The sequence below is a fragment of the Zingiber officinale genome, chromosome 5B (genome assembly GCF_018446385.1).
Source record: "Zingiber officinale cultivar Zhangliang chromosome 5B, Zo_v1.1, whole genome shotgun sequence".
Classification (NCBI taxonomy): Eukaryota; Viridiplantae; Streptophyta; class Magnoliopsida; order Zingiberales; family Zingiberaceae; genus Zingiber; species Zingiber officinale.
The window spans coordinates 93,193,476-93,214,332 of NC_055995.1; the positions used below are offsets into that span (position 1 = coordinate 93,193,476).

General features: G+C 38.7%; 1 long non-coding RNA gene across 1 annotated transcript; it reads right to left on the reverse strand.

Annotated features, from left to right (window-relative positions):
• Nucleotides 1-200: 200 nt before the first annotated feature.
• On the reverse strand, nucleotides 201-707 carry LOC121987639. The gene is made up of 3 exons (XR_006113679.1): nucleotides 669-707; nucleotides 552-588; nucleotides 201-215 (listed from the first exon to the last, which is right to left on the reverse strand). It is a non-coding gene; the product is annotated as an uncharacterized LOC121987639 (long non-coding RNA).
• Nucleotides 708-20,857: the final 20,150 nt, after the last annotated feature.

Genomic DNA, 20,857 nt, shown 5'->3' on the forward strand with positions numbered 1-20,857 from the left:
AAGTACAGTTGATATTTCATATTCCACAAATGAGTAATGAGATAACGATGGGCAAAAGAGAAAAAAAAAATAGAAAACTGAAAAATAGCAGTAGCCGACATTGAAATTTGGATGGCATGCATAAAAGTTTGCTGATACTACATACCATGCAGAGAAGTCATCCTCAATACCCTGATCATCATCTCCCAACCCCACGTGAACAATGTGCTTGGCGCCTATGCAGAGGAAAAAAAAAGATAGAAGAATATCCAAGTAAGAATGATGCTTAAATTCATTAAACACATCTACAAACTTGCACATGACTACTACATTACAGTTGTATGTATGAAACTCACAGATAACATGACTACTCAACTGTTTCTTAGTAACTCCTCATACCATGTTGACTTTACAAGTTTTTAGAGTAACAATTAGTCTACAAAACAAGTTAAATTCTCTAGAAAAATGAAATGCATGAACTTTGAGCTTGCAACTGAAGATAGGATTTAAAATCAGCTTTAGGAGCATATGTGACTTAGTCAAATCACAAACTAAATAAATCGACTATATACCTTGCTCATGAAGCAGTTCATCGACCACCACAGCAACCTTTGCAAGGACACAATGCACAAATATATCAGCCAAGCAATTCCCACAAAAAGAATACTGACAATTTCATCATGCCAAACCTTATTAAAATGTTCATATTGTTGATTGCCCAAACTAAACACACCAAATTGAAGATTTTCCAAGCAGGTTCCTCTCTCTTTCCCCTATAAAAACTAATAATCAGCAATCGATCAAGGCAAAAGGATTATTGGTAGAATAGATTAACTAAATGTGCATGCTTCCAGAACCTCTGTAAACCATTTGTAGAATCGGGCAGCATTAACAGTAGGCTTGCCATCTCCATACCTAAAGAAAACAAAGGGATCAGCTCGAACTTTGAGGAAACTGATCATTTATAAAAACAAAAAATTTCTGTCTTTCAACTTACGTAGCCAAGAAGAACAAAGCCAAGCTCTCCTTTTTCAAGTTCTCCTCATACGCATCATCCTCAGTAGCATATTCGTCCTATAATTGAGGAAACTAACTACAGATCAGTCAATTAATCAGTAGTATTTCCAATTATCTGAAACAGAAGGAAGATGATCTTACGATATCCACGACTTTAAATATGGCATTAGAGTACCGTGCTTTTGCCTCCTCAGCCAGCGCCTAGAAGGGGGGAAAATCTAAGATCATGGGAGAAAAATTCAAAAAATTAACTACTCGGATAAAAACCCTAACCTTCGCGAACCCCTCAGCCGTCCTGGTCTGCGTCCCGAAGAAGACGGTGACCTTCTTCTTCCCTTGGTCCTCCTCTGTATCCATCTGGGTCTTCACCACTAGCGGCTTCGGCGGCTCGGCGGACTTCCTTATGCTCGATCGCCAGACGAAGAAGATTGCCACGCAACCGATGAGCACGGCGATGACGATGCTTAGGACGGCCATCAGCAGCCGGTTCTCCACGAACGCATCCCCGGTGTCGGAATCGAGCACATATCCGTCGGAGTGGGAGGCGATGATGGCCGATAAGAGATCGAGTGACGACGCCTTCTCGGAACCTATCTGCATCTTGGCGGATCTAACGGTGAATCGGAAGCACAGATCTCTAATCTCTGTTTCTGTCTGCTTTGATTTGGGAGAACGAAGGAGGTTGAGAATGGGTCGGCGATGGGAGGGGAGGAGAAGATAGAGGCGGAGAAGGTGAGTCGCCCGAAGATGGCTCTCTCTCTGTGCCTCCCGTGGATGGCATCATATAGGTGGTTTAGGTTGGAGGGAAGAATTGAAGTGTTGAAAATTTTAGCTAAGTATTGGTGGGAAAATTAAATTATTTTATTTTGGTTCATTAACACCACTTTTAACAACAGATTTTTACTATCTGATTTCATAGATAGAACAAGAAAATTATCATAGACACCGGTTTTAAAAACCGCTGTTAAAACCGGTGTCTATTAACGAAAAATGGGTGCTCATAGACATCGGCTAAAAAAACTGATGTCTATTAGCGAAAATCTGCGCTCATAGACACCGGTTTTTGGAAAAACCAGTGTAAAATACTCAAAGACATCGATTTTCGCTTAAAACCGTTGTTGTTCCACTGATGTCTATGAGAGTTTTTGTTGTAGTGCTAACTTAAACCTTTGCCCAAACATCAAAACTTAGGGTACCCAGATTGCTCCAACAATCTCCCCCTTTTTGATGTTTAGCAACCTATTTAAGTTAGGAAAATAATATAGCAATACATATACAAATAAATATGCAAATCAACTCATGCATAAATAATGGAACCTAAATCCCTAGGCTCCCCCTTTAGCTAAGCTCCCCCTAAGCTCCCCCTGTATCCACTCTCTTATTGGACTAATCGCTAAGAGAGCGGCTAGAGGAAGAAGATGGAGTCAGAGGGACCTCTTGAATAGGACATCCGAATCCCACCTCCATATGAGTGCGAGGACTTCAACTATTAGAGGAAGCGCATGGAGATGTGGTTCCAAATGAATTGGAACCAATGGATTGCATTGGAGGAGCCATTTACAGTTCTAATGGATAAAAAGGGAAAGCATCTCCAACCTCGATATTGGACAGAGGAGCAAAGGGAGCAATCGGAGACGAACAAGGAGGTAACTAGAATTTTAATTAATTTATTACCTCCTAATGCGGTATTTAATGTAGGAGAATATGAGAATGCAAGCTACCTTTGGACAAAGGTAATTGTGCTTCATGAGAGTCCTACACAAATCTAAGAAGAGGAGGAGCCCAAGGAAAAAGGCTCATTGGTCCAAGAAGAGAAGGACCAATTGGATGTTGACACAGGTTCAACATCCGAGGAGGAGAAGGAAGATGAGGAGGTATCATCCACATCTTCAAGGGAAGAAAAAGTGGAACCATCCACATCTTCAAGTGAAGAAGAAGAAGAGCAATCCAAGGAAGAGGAGATCTTGGAGGCTCAACCCTCCACCTTAAGAAGAGTACAAAGGATCACATCAAATGCTTTGAGTGTGATAAGATGGGTCACTACAAGAGTAGGTGTCCTTCGCTCAAGAAGGTAAAGGAGGTAATCCCAAAACCTAGTAAAGTTGCTTTAAAAACTAATGTCGATTGTAGGGAAGGAGTCAAGGAGAAGAAGTATATTCGATGCGTCACATGTAACGCCCGCCCTCCCTGCTAACAACAAGGGACGGGGCTACGATACTCTACGTGCGTATTACAGCGGAAGACTTAAAATTATTTTTCTTAACTTAATTAAAACCGAACTACACTAACATGGTTTCATAAACATGGTAGCAAAATAAATAAAAAACTTAACATCAAGTCACCCATATTGTATTACATTTCACAAAACCAAAGCATAGTTCTTAAAGGTTTTAAAGCAGGTTCTTAATTAGTTGCCTAGCCACCGCCACACACATCTTCGTTGCCCCTCCTGCTGCTCCTTTAACTCATCCAGCTTTTTCCTTTATCTGTGGTACAAAGAAAGTAAGCTATGAGCACTCATGGCTCAGTAAGTTCCTTTCCTACTCACTAAAACCAGCAATCAGCACATAATCAAATAATGTCTCAACTTAACATGATCTCAACTAGTCATGGCATAACATATCATACTCTTTAAGCATATCATGCAACATAACAAACATTATAACTAGTCATGTCATATCACCTCTTAAAGCATAACATGAAACATAACATAATCATATCATGGCATATCATCTCTTAAAACATAGCATGAAACATAACATAATCATATCATGGCATATCTTAAATCATAGCCTCAACACAACATAATCATAGATTATATGCATCATGATTTTAAAAACATGTATCCGAAAAACATGTGTATGTCTCATGATCTTTTAAAACCATTTTCTTCTTACATATATATACTTGAACATAATATCAACATATTTAGGGCCCCGGCTTGTACCATACATACATAACATAGATGCGCGCGTCCTAAGTATATCCAAGGTAGCAAATCTTGAATCATACTAGGAACTAGGTCAAGATCACAAAGCATGGCCTAGGGGCATACTTGAAGAGTCCATCCCTTATTAGCCTAGATCACAAAGCAAGGCTTAGCCTAGATCACAAAGCAAGGCCTAGGGGTGTACTAAGGAGCCCATCCCTTATTAGCCTAGATCACAAAGCAAGGCTTAGCCCAGATCACAAAGCAAGGCCTAGGGACTTATTAGGAGTCCACCCTTGGTACAAGCCTTACAAAATAAAATAGCATGTATAAAAATGCATCATTTAGTCACATAGCATAGCATAAAAGTATGCATCACTTAGGCATACATTATGTCATAAAAGTATGCATCACTTAGGCATACATCATATCATAAAAAGTATCACTTAGGCATACATCATATCATAAAAAGTATGCATCACTTAGGCATACATCATGTCATAAAAGCAGGCATATTTTAAACACATAGCATATCATAAAAACATGCATATTCTAAGCACATAGCATATCATTAAAGCATGCATATTTCTACTCACAGAACATATCATAAGAGTATGCATATTCTAAGCACATAGCATATCATTAAAGCATGCATATTTCTAAGCACATAACATATCATTCAAACATGCATATCTCTATCCACATATCATATCATAAAAGGTATAAATCACAAGCATACATGGTTAAGCATAAGGGTATATCATGTGATTATACTATCATAAGAAACATGGTAACATAGTTAACTTGGGTTCTAAGCTTCCTAAACCCTTGGGTTCCTATCATGGCCGAACCCCCTTAGGTCTCAATTTAGGTAAAAACAACCTCCAAGCATGTGAAACCTAAATCATCATAACATAAATTTCATAGGAAGCATTATAAGCATGATTAACTTGGTTTCTAAGTTCTCCAAGTCCTTAAACTCATGTGGCCGAACCCTATCAGTATATAAACAAGGTCCCAAATGTCATGAAAGCATGGAAACCTTAAACCATATTTATAGCATTTTTTTCAAGTAACATAGTAAGCATATTGAGCTAGTTCCTAAGTCCTTCAAGCCCTTAACATATGTCATGGTCAAACTTTTAACAAGTGTTCATTAGGGCTAAAAACAAACATACAAGCATGTGAACTTGAACTAACATCATGTATAAATTCATAACAAGACATTATACAATATGTATGACCGAAACTTACCCTAGCCACAATTAGGTCATTAAACAACATATAGCATGGGAACTTTGTCTTTCTACTTATCATATTCCATGTAAAGTGACATAAGCATATTTAATTCTTGTTCTAGGGTTTCTAGGGCATCTATTCCTTCATGGCTGAACATACAATAGTTCATTTAGGTCATGGAAAAAATTATACAAATATGTGACACAATCAACACATTATCATATTTTCATAAGAAGCACTTTTAACACATTTGGTTTCATTTCTAAGGCCTCTAGGTCTTTTAAACCCTACTTGGCCGAAACTCACAGAATATAAACTTGCTTCAAATAGCCTAAAAGCATGAGAAATTATACAAGTTTCATAGCATGTATAAAGACAAGCATAATAAACATACATGTGAATTGTGTCTTAGGCTTCCTAGGTTTCTTTCCCTTTTTCTTTTATTTTTCCTCATGGACGAAACCTACCAATCTCTAAACTAGGTTCTAAGTGGCCTAAATCATGGAAAAACTAAGTAAGTTTTATGGCAAAAATTACTAAGAACATCATATACAAAGTTGGTTCATAAACAAGCTAGGACCCTTGTGATCTTACATGTCATATATCATGTAACTAATTTTCTATACTCAATTTAAACATAAGAGCATTAAACAACTTTCATATCATAATATCACAGAGGTCTTGAGCATATTATAATTTTGTTCAAGCTTTTCTAAACTATCCATCTTATCATAGCCGAAAATCTAAAATAAGAGTTCATGAATTTCTAGCAATGTACAACATGCAATTCTTTAAGAGAACTCTATATTCTATCATACAAACATGGTTATTTAAATTTAAAGGTCTTCCTAACCCTAAGCCCTTTTCTTGGCCGAAACACATAAATGGATTTCTTTGGTTCCAAGTAACCTTCAAGCAAGAAAACCAATAAAAACCCTTAGTAGTTCATGGGAGAGAATCTTGCACTAGTTTGGTTACACAATATTTTCCCTAACCTCCTTAAAATATTTTTGGCCGAAATTCTAGGATTTGGTACTCCTCTGATCAAGAATCATTTAGGTATAAAAAAATGAAGAAAATCCTTCCTACATAGCATAGAAAACATATCATAAAATAAAGACTTGTTTAAACCTTCCTAGATTTGAAAACCCTTTCTTTAGCCGAATTTTATTAAATTCTTTTCTAGGTTTTCTAATCCTTATAGAATCCGAAAATCACATAAAAGCCTTGTACCACAGGTGAGGGGAAGCTTACATCCTTTTCGCTTGTGGATCTAAGGTATGGTGAAGAAGAAGTAGCCTCTTCTTCTAGTTCCTTTCCCTTGATTCCTTTGCTAAGTCCTCCTTGTATCTTAGGCTTTCTTAGGGAAAAACTTGGCTTTGGGACCGAAGATGGAGGAGAGGGGACTGTGATGTTCTCGGTGAGGGAGAGGATGAATGAGAGAAAAATAGTTTTCTCTTTTCTTGCTCCCTTTTATGTTAAGGGGGAAGAGGTAGCAAACTTAGTTTTTGCTTTCCTTCTCTCTTAACCCATTTTCTATTTTTCTTACATTTATTTTATTTTCTATTTATTCTCACCATTCATGATAAAATAAGGGGGAATGAATCCCCTTAATTCCTCTTTAAGTTTTCGGCAAAAATCAAAAGAGGAAGAGGGAGAGAAAGGGAGGAAGGAAAGTTGCCTTTCTCTTTCTCTTTTTTTGTTTTCTTTTGGCTATCTTTTACTCTTTACCTTTATCATGAGTTTCCCTCCTTTGCTATCAATATCTTCTCTCTATCCCAATTGGTTTCTACTAATTAATTCTATGAAATATAATATAAGAGGTTCATGGTTGTAATGCCTGAAAATTCTCAAACTTGCATTAGAATTATTCTATGATTTTTCTGGAATTTTTAGATATTTTTCCGGAATTTTCCGAGTAGCGGAAGTAGCAAAAATAATTGGAACCGCAAAATAGCTTAGGCGGGAATCGAACCTGAGACCTATGGCTTAGGGATAATGTTGGGAACCAATTGAACCCAGCAGGGCCGTGCTGAAAGGAAAGGGGACCAATTATATTTATAATTGGGTTGGCCGAATTAGTTACTTAGTATAAATAGGAAGATTAAGTTGGGGGTTGGTTTATTTTGAGAACTTGGTTCGGCAACATCAAATTTCACTGTGACCTATCCCTCTCCCAAAAACCTTCACCGCCGCCCACTCGTCTTCCTCCTCCTCTCTCGGCGCCCAAGCCCCAAGGGCTCTCGGATCACCTTCCGGCGATGACTCCAACAAGGAAAAGGTTCTTCTCCGCGAGAGGAACGCGAAGACGCGAGCGGATCGTCGAGAAGATCATCTCCACCAGAATTCTAGTGAATAGAATCGTAAGAAATTACGAACAGGAGGTAAGAAACCCCTCACCTGCAGTATAATAGCTTTCATTTGATTGCATACTTTTAGATTTAGCTATATGCAGGTTTTCGGCACATAGGGTGTGTTTTAACCCTCCTCGAGGAATAGGGATCTAGTTGAGCACCTCTAGACGGGCCGGACACATTGTTTCCCTTTAGTTGGAGATTCTAGACGTTGTCGGGTGCCTAGAGGTGATCTCCCTATTAGAGGAGAGAGTTTGAGCACACTAAGTGTTCGGTAAAATGTTAGTGTAGCTAAATGCCACCTCAGTTGTGTTTAATAGCTCAGTTAAATGCATTAGGAGCATTTAAACCAGCACATTAGTTTAGTCCAGTTTTATGGGACTACGGTCCAATGGGTGGGCTCCCACAGTCGCCTCTAGGTTCAGATAACCTAGCTCTAGGTTCAGATAACCTAGAAACAGCAAGTTAAAACAGTTAGCTATATTCAGTATTTTATTTTCAGTGGCACTGTACTGGATCAGATATCCATTGGGTTGGACTCCCACGGTCGTCCCTAGGTTTAGATAACCTAGTTAACCCTACTAAATTCGGGACTTGCAAACCCGGGTCTAGTTAGGGATGCGCGTACAGCAAGTACAGTTGCCGGGCCCAAACAGCATGATTATGTATTTTCACTTATTATGAATTAGTTTTCAAAACTCAAAATTTGTTATGTTAGTTGAGTTTGAATTCGGTATCAGTTTAGCTTCAGTTTAGCTCATTATATGTTCAGCCAGTTTTTTTCTATGATTGGGTATGATAGCTCTATGTTCAGTTCATGTACACATGCTTTAGATGATGGTATGCCATGACTAGCTTTGATTGCTATGTATTGTATGATGGTACGCCATGTTTTAGTTCAATCAGTACATATTTCAAACAGCATGTTTTAAAAGCATATTGCATCGAATGCATGTTTTTGTGAGGTAGATGGTTTCTTACTAAGCTTTAAGCTTACAGATTCTACTTTTCCTTATACTGCAGATAAAGGTAAAGGAAAGATGGACTAACAGAGGAAGCTGGAGGGCAATGCAAAGATGGTGTGTGTGGCAGGAACTGGAATCAAAGATCTTTAGGGGACTTAAACATTCTAGATTAGAATTATAAACTTTTAGTATTTTGCTTTTTATGCATTTTAAGTTGTTCAATGCTATAAATTAAAGAACCATGCACTATAACAAGTTAGATTGCTAGTCATATGTTATCAGAGTGTTTATTATGCATTAGATAGTTGTAGTGTGAGGTTTTGGCACGAACCAGTGCTGAAATCAGAGTTTCAGTGCGAAATCAGACACCCCAATCGATTGGTGGATCGATTGGGGGGTCCCAATCGATCAGCTGATCGATCTGGCAACTTGCTCCACGAACAGTAGGTTTCTGGATCGATCATCTGATCGATCCAGCAATTTCTGTCGCGAACAGAAGGTTCGGGGATCGATCACTGGATCGATTGGTCAGGCTGGATCGATCAGCCGATCAATCCAGAATATCGTCCCGAGCACAGTAGCGTGCTGGATCGATCACTGGATCGATCCAACTTATGTTCCGCGTACAGTAGCCGGCTGAATCGATCCCTGGATCGATCCGACGTTCCAATCGATCAACGGATCGATTGGGAGGTCTGATAATAGCTGGAGAACGTTTATTTCAGCTCCTTGACCATAGGGGATGTAGTATATGTTAGGTATACTTTAGATTACATCCTTCAGTACATGTAGAACCAGGAACAGTTATCAGTTAGCAACTAAAATTTAAATTAGATCAGTTTTCCGCACAGTTAGCTTAGCATAACTGTAGCGATCGGCCTTACAGCCTAGTAGTAGAAGGCGGGTCGTTACAATAGTTCAATCCTTGACCTCATCTTCTTTTTATTTCATTTTATTTCTTTTTGCTTCAACTCACTTCCTATTATTTTTCTAAGGAAAAATCCCACATTCATATATTTATCTTACAAGCTTAGTGGGTATTACATCACATGTGGTGAGTGGGGTCACTACCACACAAAGTTCCCAAGTAGAGGAGAGCTCAAGAAATTGGTGCACTTAAAGAAGTGGGGGAAGAAGAGAGCTTCAAGGGTAAGGGAGGTAAATCCTAACTTGAATTCAAGTTCAAATTCAAATTTCTCCATGCATGTTAGAAATAATATGAATTATTTGCCCATGCATATTTATGGTTTTAGATATAATGATAGGAATAGGGTTAATGTAGGCGATAACCCTAGGAAATCATTTTCAAATGATAGACCTAAAAGGAAACAACCTATCTTGCCTAAGGAGAAGAAGGTGGTTGAAAACCTAGGCATTAATCCTAAGAAGGGGAGACATATGTCTAGGAAGGGTAGGTCTAGGAATGTCCATGATGGACATGTTGATTCTAGGGTTAGAACTCTATAATTGGAAAATCAAGCCTTGAAGGCAAAGATTAAGGAAATGAATTAGTCCTAAAGAGGTTTATTATTGGACTTAAAGGATTTGACATGTATTTAGGTGGTCAAAGATCCAAAAATATCAAATTGGATCCCTCCAAAACCAAAAGGAGGTCAAGTGCTAAGGTGACACATGACATTGGTAAGGGAGGAGTGACCAAAGACAAGGGAAAGTCATCCAAGGCCAATAAGAAGGAATATGCTAGGGTGACATATAATTACGGCAAGGATGAGGTGTCTAAGGTTAAGGACAAGAAGAAATTAACCAAAAACAAGGTGTCTAAAGTTAAGAAGGTGAGTTTTGTTGGCCAAGTATCACTCGAGGTGCATCGAAGTGGCCTAGCAATAGTGGATGAGTCACCTAGAGAGGTGGCTAAGACTAAGAGCTCTAGGGAAAGCTCAAAGAGTCTTTGGGATATATGGTAAATGAATCTCAAGCAGACCATGCTTGGGACTCAAAATGGGTAATCAAATATGCCAAAGTGGTTTAAAGATAGACTGGAGACTCAAATCCAAGAAATTAACACAATTGGGTCGAGTATCATGCATGAAAATATGAAAAAGGTTTCATATTACATGAAAATTAGTTTTGGATGTATATATTCCATATAAACTAATGCTAGGGATGCATTATGGTTTAGTATGGGCAGATACATAAAGAAGAAGCTAAAACTAGGACTTTAGGTCAAGGTTTAATTGAACCATTTAACTAATTTTGAATTTTATGTCAATCTTGGAATCTGTGATAAATATATTTTTATATATATTTTTTCCAAGTAGACATGGATAAAATAAACATCTCTATAACATTTGGGATTTTTTGGAGGTCTGTAGAATTTTTTTTGCTTTTTTGAAGTTGGGTCAGAAAGGTTGATTTTTGTAGAAATAGAGTACCAGTCGACTAGTACAGTTATCAATCGACTGGTAACATTAATTTTGAGCATAAAATATCTCTGTAAGCTCATTTTGATGATGGCAGTCGACTGATACTGTCTGAAAATATTTTTCAACATTAGAAAATGACCAAAAAAGTAGTGAACATGTATATAATCTTATAGGGGATTAATACATGATGTTTATGGTCATTAGAGATTAAAGAGTCCAATAATTAGGATATTGTTGGAGCTCTTTTTGATATATGGAAAAGGGGGAGAAGTTTAGGTTTAAGTGGAAAACCTACACACCTTTGCAAGAAATCCTATCTCAAGGGGGAGCTTAGGTGAAGGGGGAGCGATTGCTCATTTATTAGCAAAGGGAGAGAAGTTTACCTTTGTAAGAAATCTTAGCTCAAGGGGGAACTTAGGTAAAGGGGGAGTCTAGGGATTTAGGTTCCATTATTTATGCATGAGTTGATTTGCATATTTATTTGCATATGTATTGCTATATTGTTTCCCTAACTTAAACGGGTTACCAAACATCAAAAAAGTGTAGATTGTTGGAGCAATCTAGGTACCCTAGGTTTTGATGTTTGGGTAAAGGTTTAAGTTAGGTTTATTGTTATATTTGATATGCATTGTGAGTGTGTAGGATACAGGTACAACAAGGAATGTCCAAGGGTAATCTTGGAAAGGAGGAAAGTCCAAGGTTAATCTTGGCAAAGGAGGAAAGTCCAAGGGTGAGTCTTGGCGGTGTAAGTCTAAGTATGTAGTCTTGGCAATGTAAGTCCTAGTTGTTGGTTCGTCCTAGGAAGATCGTACCAGTTCCACTGTACAAAAATTTTGTACAAGTGTCGAACCTTTCCTAACAACCTATTGTGTTCTTTAAAATTAAATTCGGAATCGCAAACAGAACTTAACATTATTGATTCCAAATTTAACTTATCTGTTCTTAGTGGTTTAGGCTTGGATCATAAACGATGCTTAACATTATTGATCCAAATCCACCTATGTTATAAATTCAATTAAATATTAATTTCTAAAATTGGCTTACAGGACTGCATGAAGAGGCACTAGGCCTTTTTGGGTATGGGATCATCCACCACCACCTAGACAAAGCCTTTTAAAGAAATCTAATATTTAATTTCCTTATATAACTCTAGGTTTAACCAAAAGGAACAATCGAATCACAAGATCGAAAAATAAAAGAAAAGAAACACAACTTTGAATTACAAATCCGAAAATCTAGAATCATATGCCTCTCGTGTTTGGAATTCATACAAAGAAAAACTAGTATGATGTGGAAAATAATTACTAGTTAAACCTTTTTTTGTATGCAACGACCTCTTGATCTTCTACCGTATTCCTCTTCTTATCTCGGACGTTGTGTGAGCAACAATCTAGCGAGATGAGAACCACCCAAGCCCTTCTTCTTCCTTCTTGCAAGTTTCGGCCAAGCACTCCTCTTTGGGATGAAGAGTTTCGGCCACCACCACCAAGCTCCAAGGGATGCTAGAAACAAAACCTCCTTTCTCTCCTTCTTCTCCTAGCTAGAACCGGCCATCAACAAGAGCTCCAAGAGAGAGATGAAACCGGCCACTAAAGAAGAAGAGAAGAGGAGAAAATCAAGGTCTAGGGCCGGCCACCACCAAGGAAGAGAGGGAGGAAAATTGAATAGAGTTGTGTCCCATGAAGGCACCCCTACCCCCTTTTTTATATTCCTTGGTCTTCGCAAATAAGGAAAATTTAAATAAAACCTTCTTTATTTTCTTTACCATGAAAAGGAAAATTTAATTGATTAAAACCAATTTCCTTTTCTTAAATATCATGGGTGGCCACGTCATAGCTCCAAACAAGGAAAGTTTAATAACACAAGAATTAAAACTTCCTAATTTATTTTTCAAAATTTTTAATAAAATTTCTCTATTAATTTTCCCTTCATGGTTGGTTATAAAAGGAAATTTTATAAATTAAAATATTTCTTTTAAACATGTGGATGATTTCCAAACAGGAAAGTTTTCTTCAAAATTAAAATCTTTCTTTCAATCTACAAATAAGGAAAGATATCAAATATTTTCTTAATCCTTTGTAGAAACTTATAAAAGGAAAAATTTATAATTTTAAAACTCTCTTTTAAATCATGAACATGGTTAAAAAGGGAAAATTTTCTCAAAATTAAAATCTTCCTTTCAATCTACAAATAAGGAAAGAGATCAAATCTTTTCTTAATCTTTTGTAGAAAGCTATAAAAGGAAAGATTTAAATTTTAAGCTCTCTTTTAAAACCATGGAATCAACATAAGAAAAATTTTAAAAATTAAAATTCTTTTAACTTGATGTGGCCGGCCACACCAAGCTTGGGCTCCAAGCTAGGGCCGACCACACAACTTGCTCATCCTATTTGCTTTGGCCGGCCCAAGCTTGGGTTCCAAGATTGCTTGGTCGACCACCTTAGGATGGGTATAAAGGTAGGTATAGGTGGGTATAATACTTTATAAATAAGAGGCTACGATAGGGACCGAGAGGAGGAATTGGTTTTGGTCTCACGATGAAATTAGGCTTCCCGTGTTCGCCCCGAACACCCAACTTAATTTCATCAATAATAATTCATACCACTAAAGAATTATTATTGAACTACCGTAACAATCCCAAATTACATTTTGGGCTCCTTCTTATTATGAGTGTGTTATTCTTCCTGTGTTTAAGATGTTGAATGTCCACTAATTAAATGAGTTACTGACAACTCTCTTTAATTAATATCTTAGTCCAAGAGTAGTACCACTCAACTTTATCGTCATGTCGGACTAAGTCCACCTGCAGGGTTTAACATGACAATCCTTATGAGCTCCTCTTGGGGACATTCTCAACCTAGATAACTAGGACACAGTTTCCTTCTATAATCAACAACACACACTATAAGTAATATCTGTTGGATCGAGACGCGCTAGAGGGGGGGGGGGTGATTATAGAGCCGTCAATTTGGGTTGGGCCCGTCGGGTTGGCCCGCCCCGCCAAACAATTTAAGCGGGTTGGGTTGGAATTTTATCAACCCAAGTCCGCCGTGGGCCGACCCGCCTAGGCCCGCGACCCGCGAGGGTCGGCCCGCTCGGGCTTGGGTTGGCCCGCGGGTTGAAAAACATATGTAAGTTAAGTTTTAGGCCAATTTATTATCTTTCTTTGTTATAATTTTGAAATAAAAATAGTACTTTTCATCCAACATAAGTACTCGTTTGTGTTCATTTATATTTAAAATACATGTTTATGTATACATTTAATTGTAGAAAACTTTTTCGAAGTAAAATGTCGAAGATATGAAATATTTTTTAATTTTTTTAAAAATTTTTGATGGGCCCGCGGGTTGGCCCGCCAAACCCGCAACCCGCCTTAGAATGGGTTGGGTTGGAAATTTCCCAACCCGCCAAGTTGGCGGGTTGGCCCGCCCCGCCCCGCCAAATGGTTAGCCCGCCACGGGCCGACCCGCCCCGCCACGGGTTGGCCCGTCTGACAGCTCTAGGGTGAATAGCGCTCGTGGCTAAAATCGTTCAATTATCGGAATCGTAAAAACTATCGGAGAAGTAACGCAGCGGAAAGTAAACAACCACACAGAAAGACAAGAGAATTTACTTCGTTCGGAGCCTGTGACGACTCCTACTCGAAGGCCTGCGATCCTTGATCGCTTTCCGTGGGCAACAACTATAAGTTCGACAAGAGTACAAGTATTACAGTTAAGTATAATGAAAAAGTACAGTTATACCGACGACAATATCGTAATCTGAAGATTTCGGAGCTCCGGGTCGTCGGTGTCTCGTAGCAGCACTTCGGGATCGTCTCGTGAGCAGCTTGTAGCAGAAAGATCGCTTGGAAGTTGTTGTGCAGAGATGCTGGTCGAAACCCCTTATAAAGGGTGTTCAAGGCGCCTTTTACTGTTCACCAAGGCGCCTTGAACAGCCGAGTCAGCCGGGGAGATGAGGAGCGAACTGGTCGAATCTTATCACAGACTCAAGGCGCCTTCCACTGTTCACAGGGCGCCTTCATCTGTTCAAGGCACCTTCCACTGTTCATCAAGGCACCTTGAGCAGCTTCTCGCAGCCAGCTCCAGCCTTGCATCCGAGGCTTTAAGTTGCTCCTTTGCACCTGCAAGATACGTTAGTCCCAAACACTACCCTGCAGCACAAAGTTAGCACATAATACAACAAATATTATAAATGAAGTATTAACAGTCTCCGGACTGTCCGAGTCTGACTTCAGGTTTCCAACCGGAAACCCTAGGTCGACCCGACGCCTACTGTTCCCTCTACGGGGAACGCGTCCTCACCTACTCCACTCAGGAGATTTACCTGTTGCCAGTACGATCCTCCAGATCGACTGAACTTTTGCTCGGTACTCGACGCTTCCGGACTTTCTGCTGGACATCCGCTTCCCGGCTAGTCCAGACTTTCACCTGGTTCGCGACACCAGGACTTTTCACCTAGGGTTACCACCCCCTAGGACTTTTTCCTGAAGCCATCGACCTGCCAAGACTTTCCGCATAGGGTTACCACCCCCTATGACCTAGGGTTACCACCCCCTAGGGTTTTTCCTCTGCCTAACCGCAGTTAGGACTTTTCCTGAGACACTCATTTAACATGTTAGATCACAACTCACCTTAACTTTGAATCCTTTGCCATTATCAAAACTTAGGTTCGATCGTTAGATGCTTTCCGCACCAACAATCTCTCCCTTTTTGATTATGGCAACCCAAATTCAAAGTTAAGTAAAAACAGATGCACAGGTAGCAAAAAAAATTATAATTGAGCAAGCTTAAGTATATAATTTCAAATGAACGCCTAACTTAAGCTAACACTTAAACTTTTGTGATGCTCCCCCTTAATACAGGGTTCCCTTTTTAAATTTTTACTTTTGAATTACTTTTGAATTTCCTACTCTCCCCCTTTGCCATTTATCAAAAAAAAAATAAGCCAGTTTTCAATTTTTCTCAAAAAACAAGATTAGTGCTAAGTTAAAAAATAAATCTTCACCTAAAATTTTGAAGACACTGAGTTAAAGTTTTGCAAAACTATCTGAAAGGTAACTTAGCTTAAAAAAATTTGAAAAAGTTGGCTAAGTTTGAAAAAAAGTTGAAAGTTGCTATATGAATCACTTAGCTAAGCCTTTTGTAAACATTGAACTTTGAAGAATGTAGCTTAAGTGAAAGAGACTTAGCTTAATTTTGAATACAAACCTTGTTAATTTTTAAGTTGAAGAGAGAGAGTAGCTAGAATCTTAATTTAGGTAATTTATTCAGTTGGTCCTTAAGTCCAAACATGAGTCAAGTAAATTGGTGTTGATTAGGTATCAGAGCCATAAGGAACAGAATATTCTTAACTAAAAGATTGAGTATCCTTTACCAACTGTCTAACTTTAAGTTACTTGCTGATTGTCTATAGGACAATAGCTTTCACTTGGTTAGTCAAGTTGAGTTATTTTGATCCAGGTAGACTTGACTAGAGCTGGAGAACTTAACTTGATTAATGTTTATTGCATATTTAACGCCCAGACTCATATTGATGCACAGATATAAGCATTTTTGAGTCCAGGCAATACCCTATGCATCTCACGCCGTTCTATGTGTGTCAATCACAATCAAGGTAAACCTAGGTGTTTGTGAGATGCTCTGGCTTAATTCTAGGGGAACATGATTTCTAGGGGAAAACTTAGGCTAAATCCAAATGTTGAAAATTCTAAGAAATTGGAATTTTGAAAACTGTTTTTCCTAAAATTTGAAAAAAAATTATGGTAAGATGTCTACTCTACCCAGCACATTCCTATTTGCCTTCTAAGTCCACTGAACTCAAGTTCAGGTAAGGGTTTTGTGAAGATGTCAGCTAAGTTTGATTTGGACTCAACATGGTTGAGTGTAATTTCACCTTTAGCTACATGATCCCTTACAAAGTGGTGTTTTACCTCTATGTGTTTGGTCCTAGAGTGGTGTATAGGATTTTTTGTCAGATTAATTGAGCTGATGTTATCAATAAAGATTTTAGTATTTTTATAGTCTAGTTGATAGTCTTTTAGTGTATGCATCATCCATAACAATTGAGATGCACATTCTCCTAGAGCTATATATTCAGCTTCTGTAGTGGATAGAGCAACACAATGTTACTTTCTGCTTGACCAACTTACTAGGCACTGACCTAGAATCTGGCAGCTTCCACTTGTACTTTTCCTATCTAACTTGCACCCAGCATAGTCTGAATCAGAATAGACATAAAGGTCAAAGGTGCAAGTTCTTGGGTACCAAAGTCCTACATTTAGAGTTCCTTTAATATATCTAAGTATTCTTTTAACATATGTTAGGTGTGACTCTTTTGCACATGATTGGTATCTAGCACACATACCTACTGCAAACAGTATGTCAGGTCGACTTGCAGTTAGATACAATAGACTACCTATGGCACTCCTATAGTATTTTGGGTCTACAGGTTTCCCTTCGGGGTCAGAATCAATGTTTATGTTGGTTGCCATTGGTGTATTTATAATTTTAGAATTTTCCATGCTGAATTTTTTAATTAACTCTTTAGCATATTTAGTTTGATATATGTAGATTCCATCTTTGGTTTGCTTTATTTGTAAACCTAAGAAAAAATTGAGTTCTCCAACCATGCTCATTTCAAATTCACTTTCCATTAACTTAATAAATTCTTTTAGAAATTTTGAGTTAGTTGAGCCAAAAATTATGTCATCAACATAGATTTGGGCTATAAAAATGTCTTTACCTATAGTTTTTACGAACAAAGTAGGATCGATTTGTCCTTGGTTAAATTCTTTGGATATTAAGTGATTAGATAATCTTTCATACCATGCTCTAGGGGCTTGTTTTAGTCCATATAGTGCCTTTTTTAATTTAAAAACGTGATTAGGGTAGTCTATGTCTTCAAACCCTGGAGGTTGACTTACGTAGACTTCTTCCTTGATAAAGCCATTTAGAAAGGCTGACTTGACGTCCATTTGGTACAATTTGAATCCTTTATTGGCTGCATAGGCTAATAACATCCTAATGGACTCAAGCCTAGCTACTGGAGCATAGGTTTCATCATAGTCTAGGCCTTTGACTTGACTAAACCCTTTGGCTACTAACCTTGCCTTGTTTCTTACGATATCACCGTGATCATCTAACTTGTTCCTAAAGACCCATTTAGTATCTATTATAGATTTATCTATGGGTTTAGGTACAAGGTCCCAGACTTGGTTTCTCTCAAATTGGGCTAATTCTTCCTGCATCGCAATGATCCAGTCTGGATCAGGAAGGGCTTCTTCTATAGTTTTAGGTTCAATTTTAGAAATTAGAGCGATCTGACTAAGGTTTCTATAGGATGATCTAGTTCTGACTCCTAGGTTTGGGTCACCCAAAATTTGGTCAGGTGGGTGAGAGGTGCTTATTCTAGTTGGTCTTATTTGTGAGTCAGAACCTGGTTCTTCAGACTCATTAACATTAGGTTGGATTTCATCATCATCTACATCTCTTGGACTAATATTTTCATTTATATTAGGTAGGTTATTTTCTTCATCAAATATTACATTAGTTGTTTCTTCAACTTTTAATGTATTTTGATTATATACTCTAAAGGCTCTACTGGTAGAGGAGTATCCTAAGAATATTCCTTGGTTAGATTTTGGTGTAAATTTTCCTAAGTAATCTTTAGTATTTAAAATGTGAACTTTACAACCAAATACTTTTAAATAGTTTAGATTGGGAATTTTATGATAGTAGAGTTCATACGGTGTTTTGTTGTGATATTTGTTTATTAAGATTCTGTTTTGAATATGGTTTGCCGTATTTATTGCTTCAGCCCAAAATTGGTGACTTAACTTATATTCGTTTAACATTGTCTAGCGGCTTCTTGTAGTGTTCTATTTTTACGTTCTACTAGTCCATTTTGTTGGGGAGTTCTAGGGCATGAATATTCATGTTGGTATCCTTTTATTTTACAAAATTGGGTGAACTTCTGATTATCAAATTCCCCACCGTGATCACTTCTTATTCTTTTAATTTTAGTATCTTTTTCATTTTCAATTAAGTTGCAAAAGTTCCTAAATATTTCATAGGTTTCATCTTTTGTTTTTAGAAATTTTACCCAAGTAAACTTAGAGTAGTCATCAATTATTACTAAGCAATACTGGTTCTTGCTTAGTGACTTGGCTCCATGTGAATCAAATAGGTCAAGGTGAAGGAGCTCAAGTACCGAGTTGGTTCTTTCTACATTTGTTGATTTGTGTGTAGACTTAGTTTGTTTACCTTGTTGACAAGCATTACAGATTGAGTTTTCAATGAATTTTAGTTTGGGCAAACCTCTAACTAGACCATTATGACTCATCCTTGAAATGAGTCTTGTGTGAGTGTGACCCAATCTTCTGTGCCACAAGTCAGTTTCCTCTTCCTGTGTTATTAAACACTTTATTGAGGATGTGGGTAGATTAATTGAGTACATATTATTTTTCCTAAGTCCCTTAAGTGTAATTTTAGGATTTTCAATATTTTTGACTAAACACCTAGCTTTGTCAAAAGTAACTAAGTATCCGCTATCACACAATTGACTTATACTTAGTAAGTTGAAATTGAAATTTTCAACTAACAGAGCCTTTTTGATAACAAAATTGGAGCTGAGTTCGATATTACTGTTAGGATCCTACGTACTCGGCTAGAGAGGGGGGTGTGAATAGCCGCCCCAAATCACTCGTTTCTTCCTACAATTCGTTAGCGCAGCGGAAAAATAAACTAGAAACGAAAGGAAGAATATCAAACCTTAACACAGCGATGTACGAGGTTCGGAGATGATGCTCCTACTCCTCGGCGTGTCCGTAAGGTGGACGAACCCAATCAATCCGTCGGTGGATGAGTCCCAGGAAAACCGGCTAATAAAAACACTCCTTCTGGGTGGAGAAACCTCGCTACAGAAACTTCTTGCAACAGCAAGAAAAGAGTACAAGGAAAACAAGAAATAAAGTACAATACAAATGTAAACTTTCTTGCCTTCTCTTCGACTGGAAGAAGCAGCAGCTTCCAAGCGCCTACAACAGCAGGTGACCCAGCCGGAAGCTCACGCGAAGCTTCAAAGCAGCTCAACAAAGCTCAACAGCAAGCTTAGCAGCACCAAGAACAGGAAGAAGGAAGAAGAAGCAGAAGGAGAGAGATCACCGAAGTCCTGTAGCCCTCTTTTATACCTACGAAGAAGAAGAGCAGAGAACTAGCCGTTGCGTCGCAACGGCTAGATTCCTGATCGGTCCATGGACCGATCAGGGAACCTCCTGATCGGTCCACAGACCGATCAGGCTTCGGTCCCTCGTCTGATCGGCGTCTCCTGATCGGTCTGTGGACCGATCAGGGAACCTCCTGATCGGTCCATAGACCGATCAGGCCATGGGTGGATCGGTCAGCAGACCGATCCACGACTTTCTTCTCGCGAGGTTGCGTTGCCTCTTGATCGGTCTCCAGACCGATCAGATTACAATCAGTGAGCCACTGATCTGATTCTGATCGGTCACCAGACCGATCAGGGCAAACGCAGTATCACTGGATCGGTCACCAGACCGATCCAAACTTCTCAGCCCTAGACCTAAGGCTTCCACACCAACATTCGGTCAACCTTGACCTGTTGGTACATCATTCCTAGCATCCGGTCACTCCCTTGACCTGCTAGCACTTCTTCACACCAAATGTCCGATCACCCTTGATCCATCTGAATTTTTTCCTTGCCCGGCTTCACTCACCAGGACTTTCCACACTGCCTAACATTCCAGTTAGGACTTTCTCACTGCCTGGCTTCACTCACCAGGACTTTCCAACTGCCTAACATCCCAGTTAGGACTTTCCCGTGCCAAGTCTCCATACTTGACCTTTTCCAGTGCCAAGTCTCCATACTTGGACTTTTTCCGTGCCAAGTCTCCATACTTGGACTTTTCGCGTGCCAAGCTCCCTGCTTGGACTTTTCCCAAGTCAAGTCTCCAGGTTACTTTGACCTAAG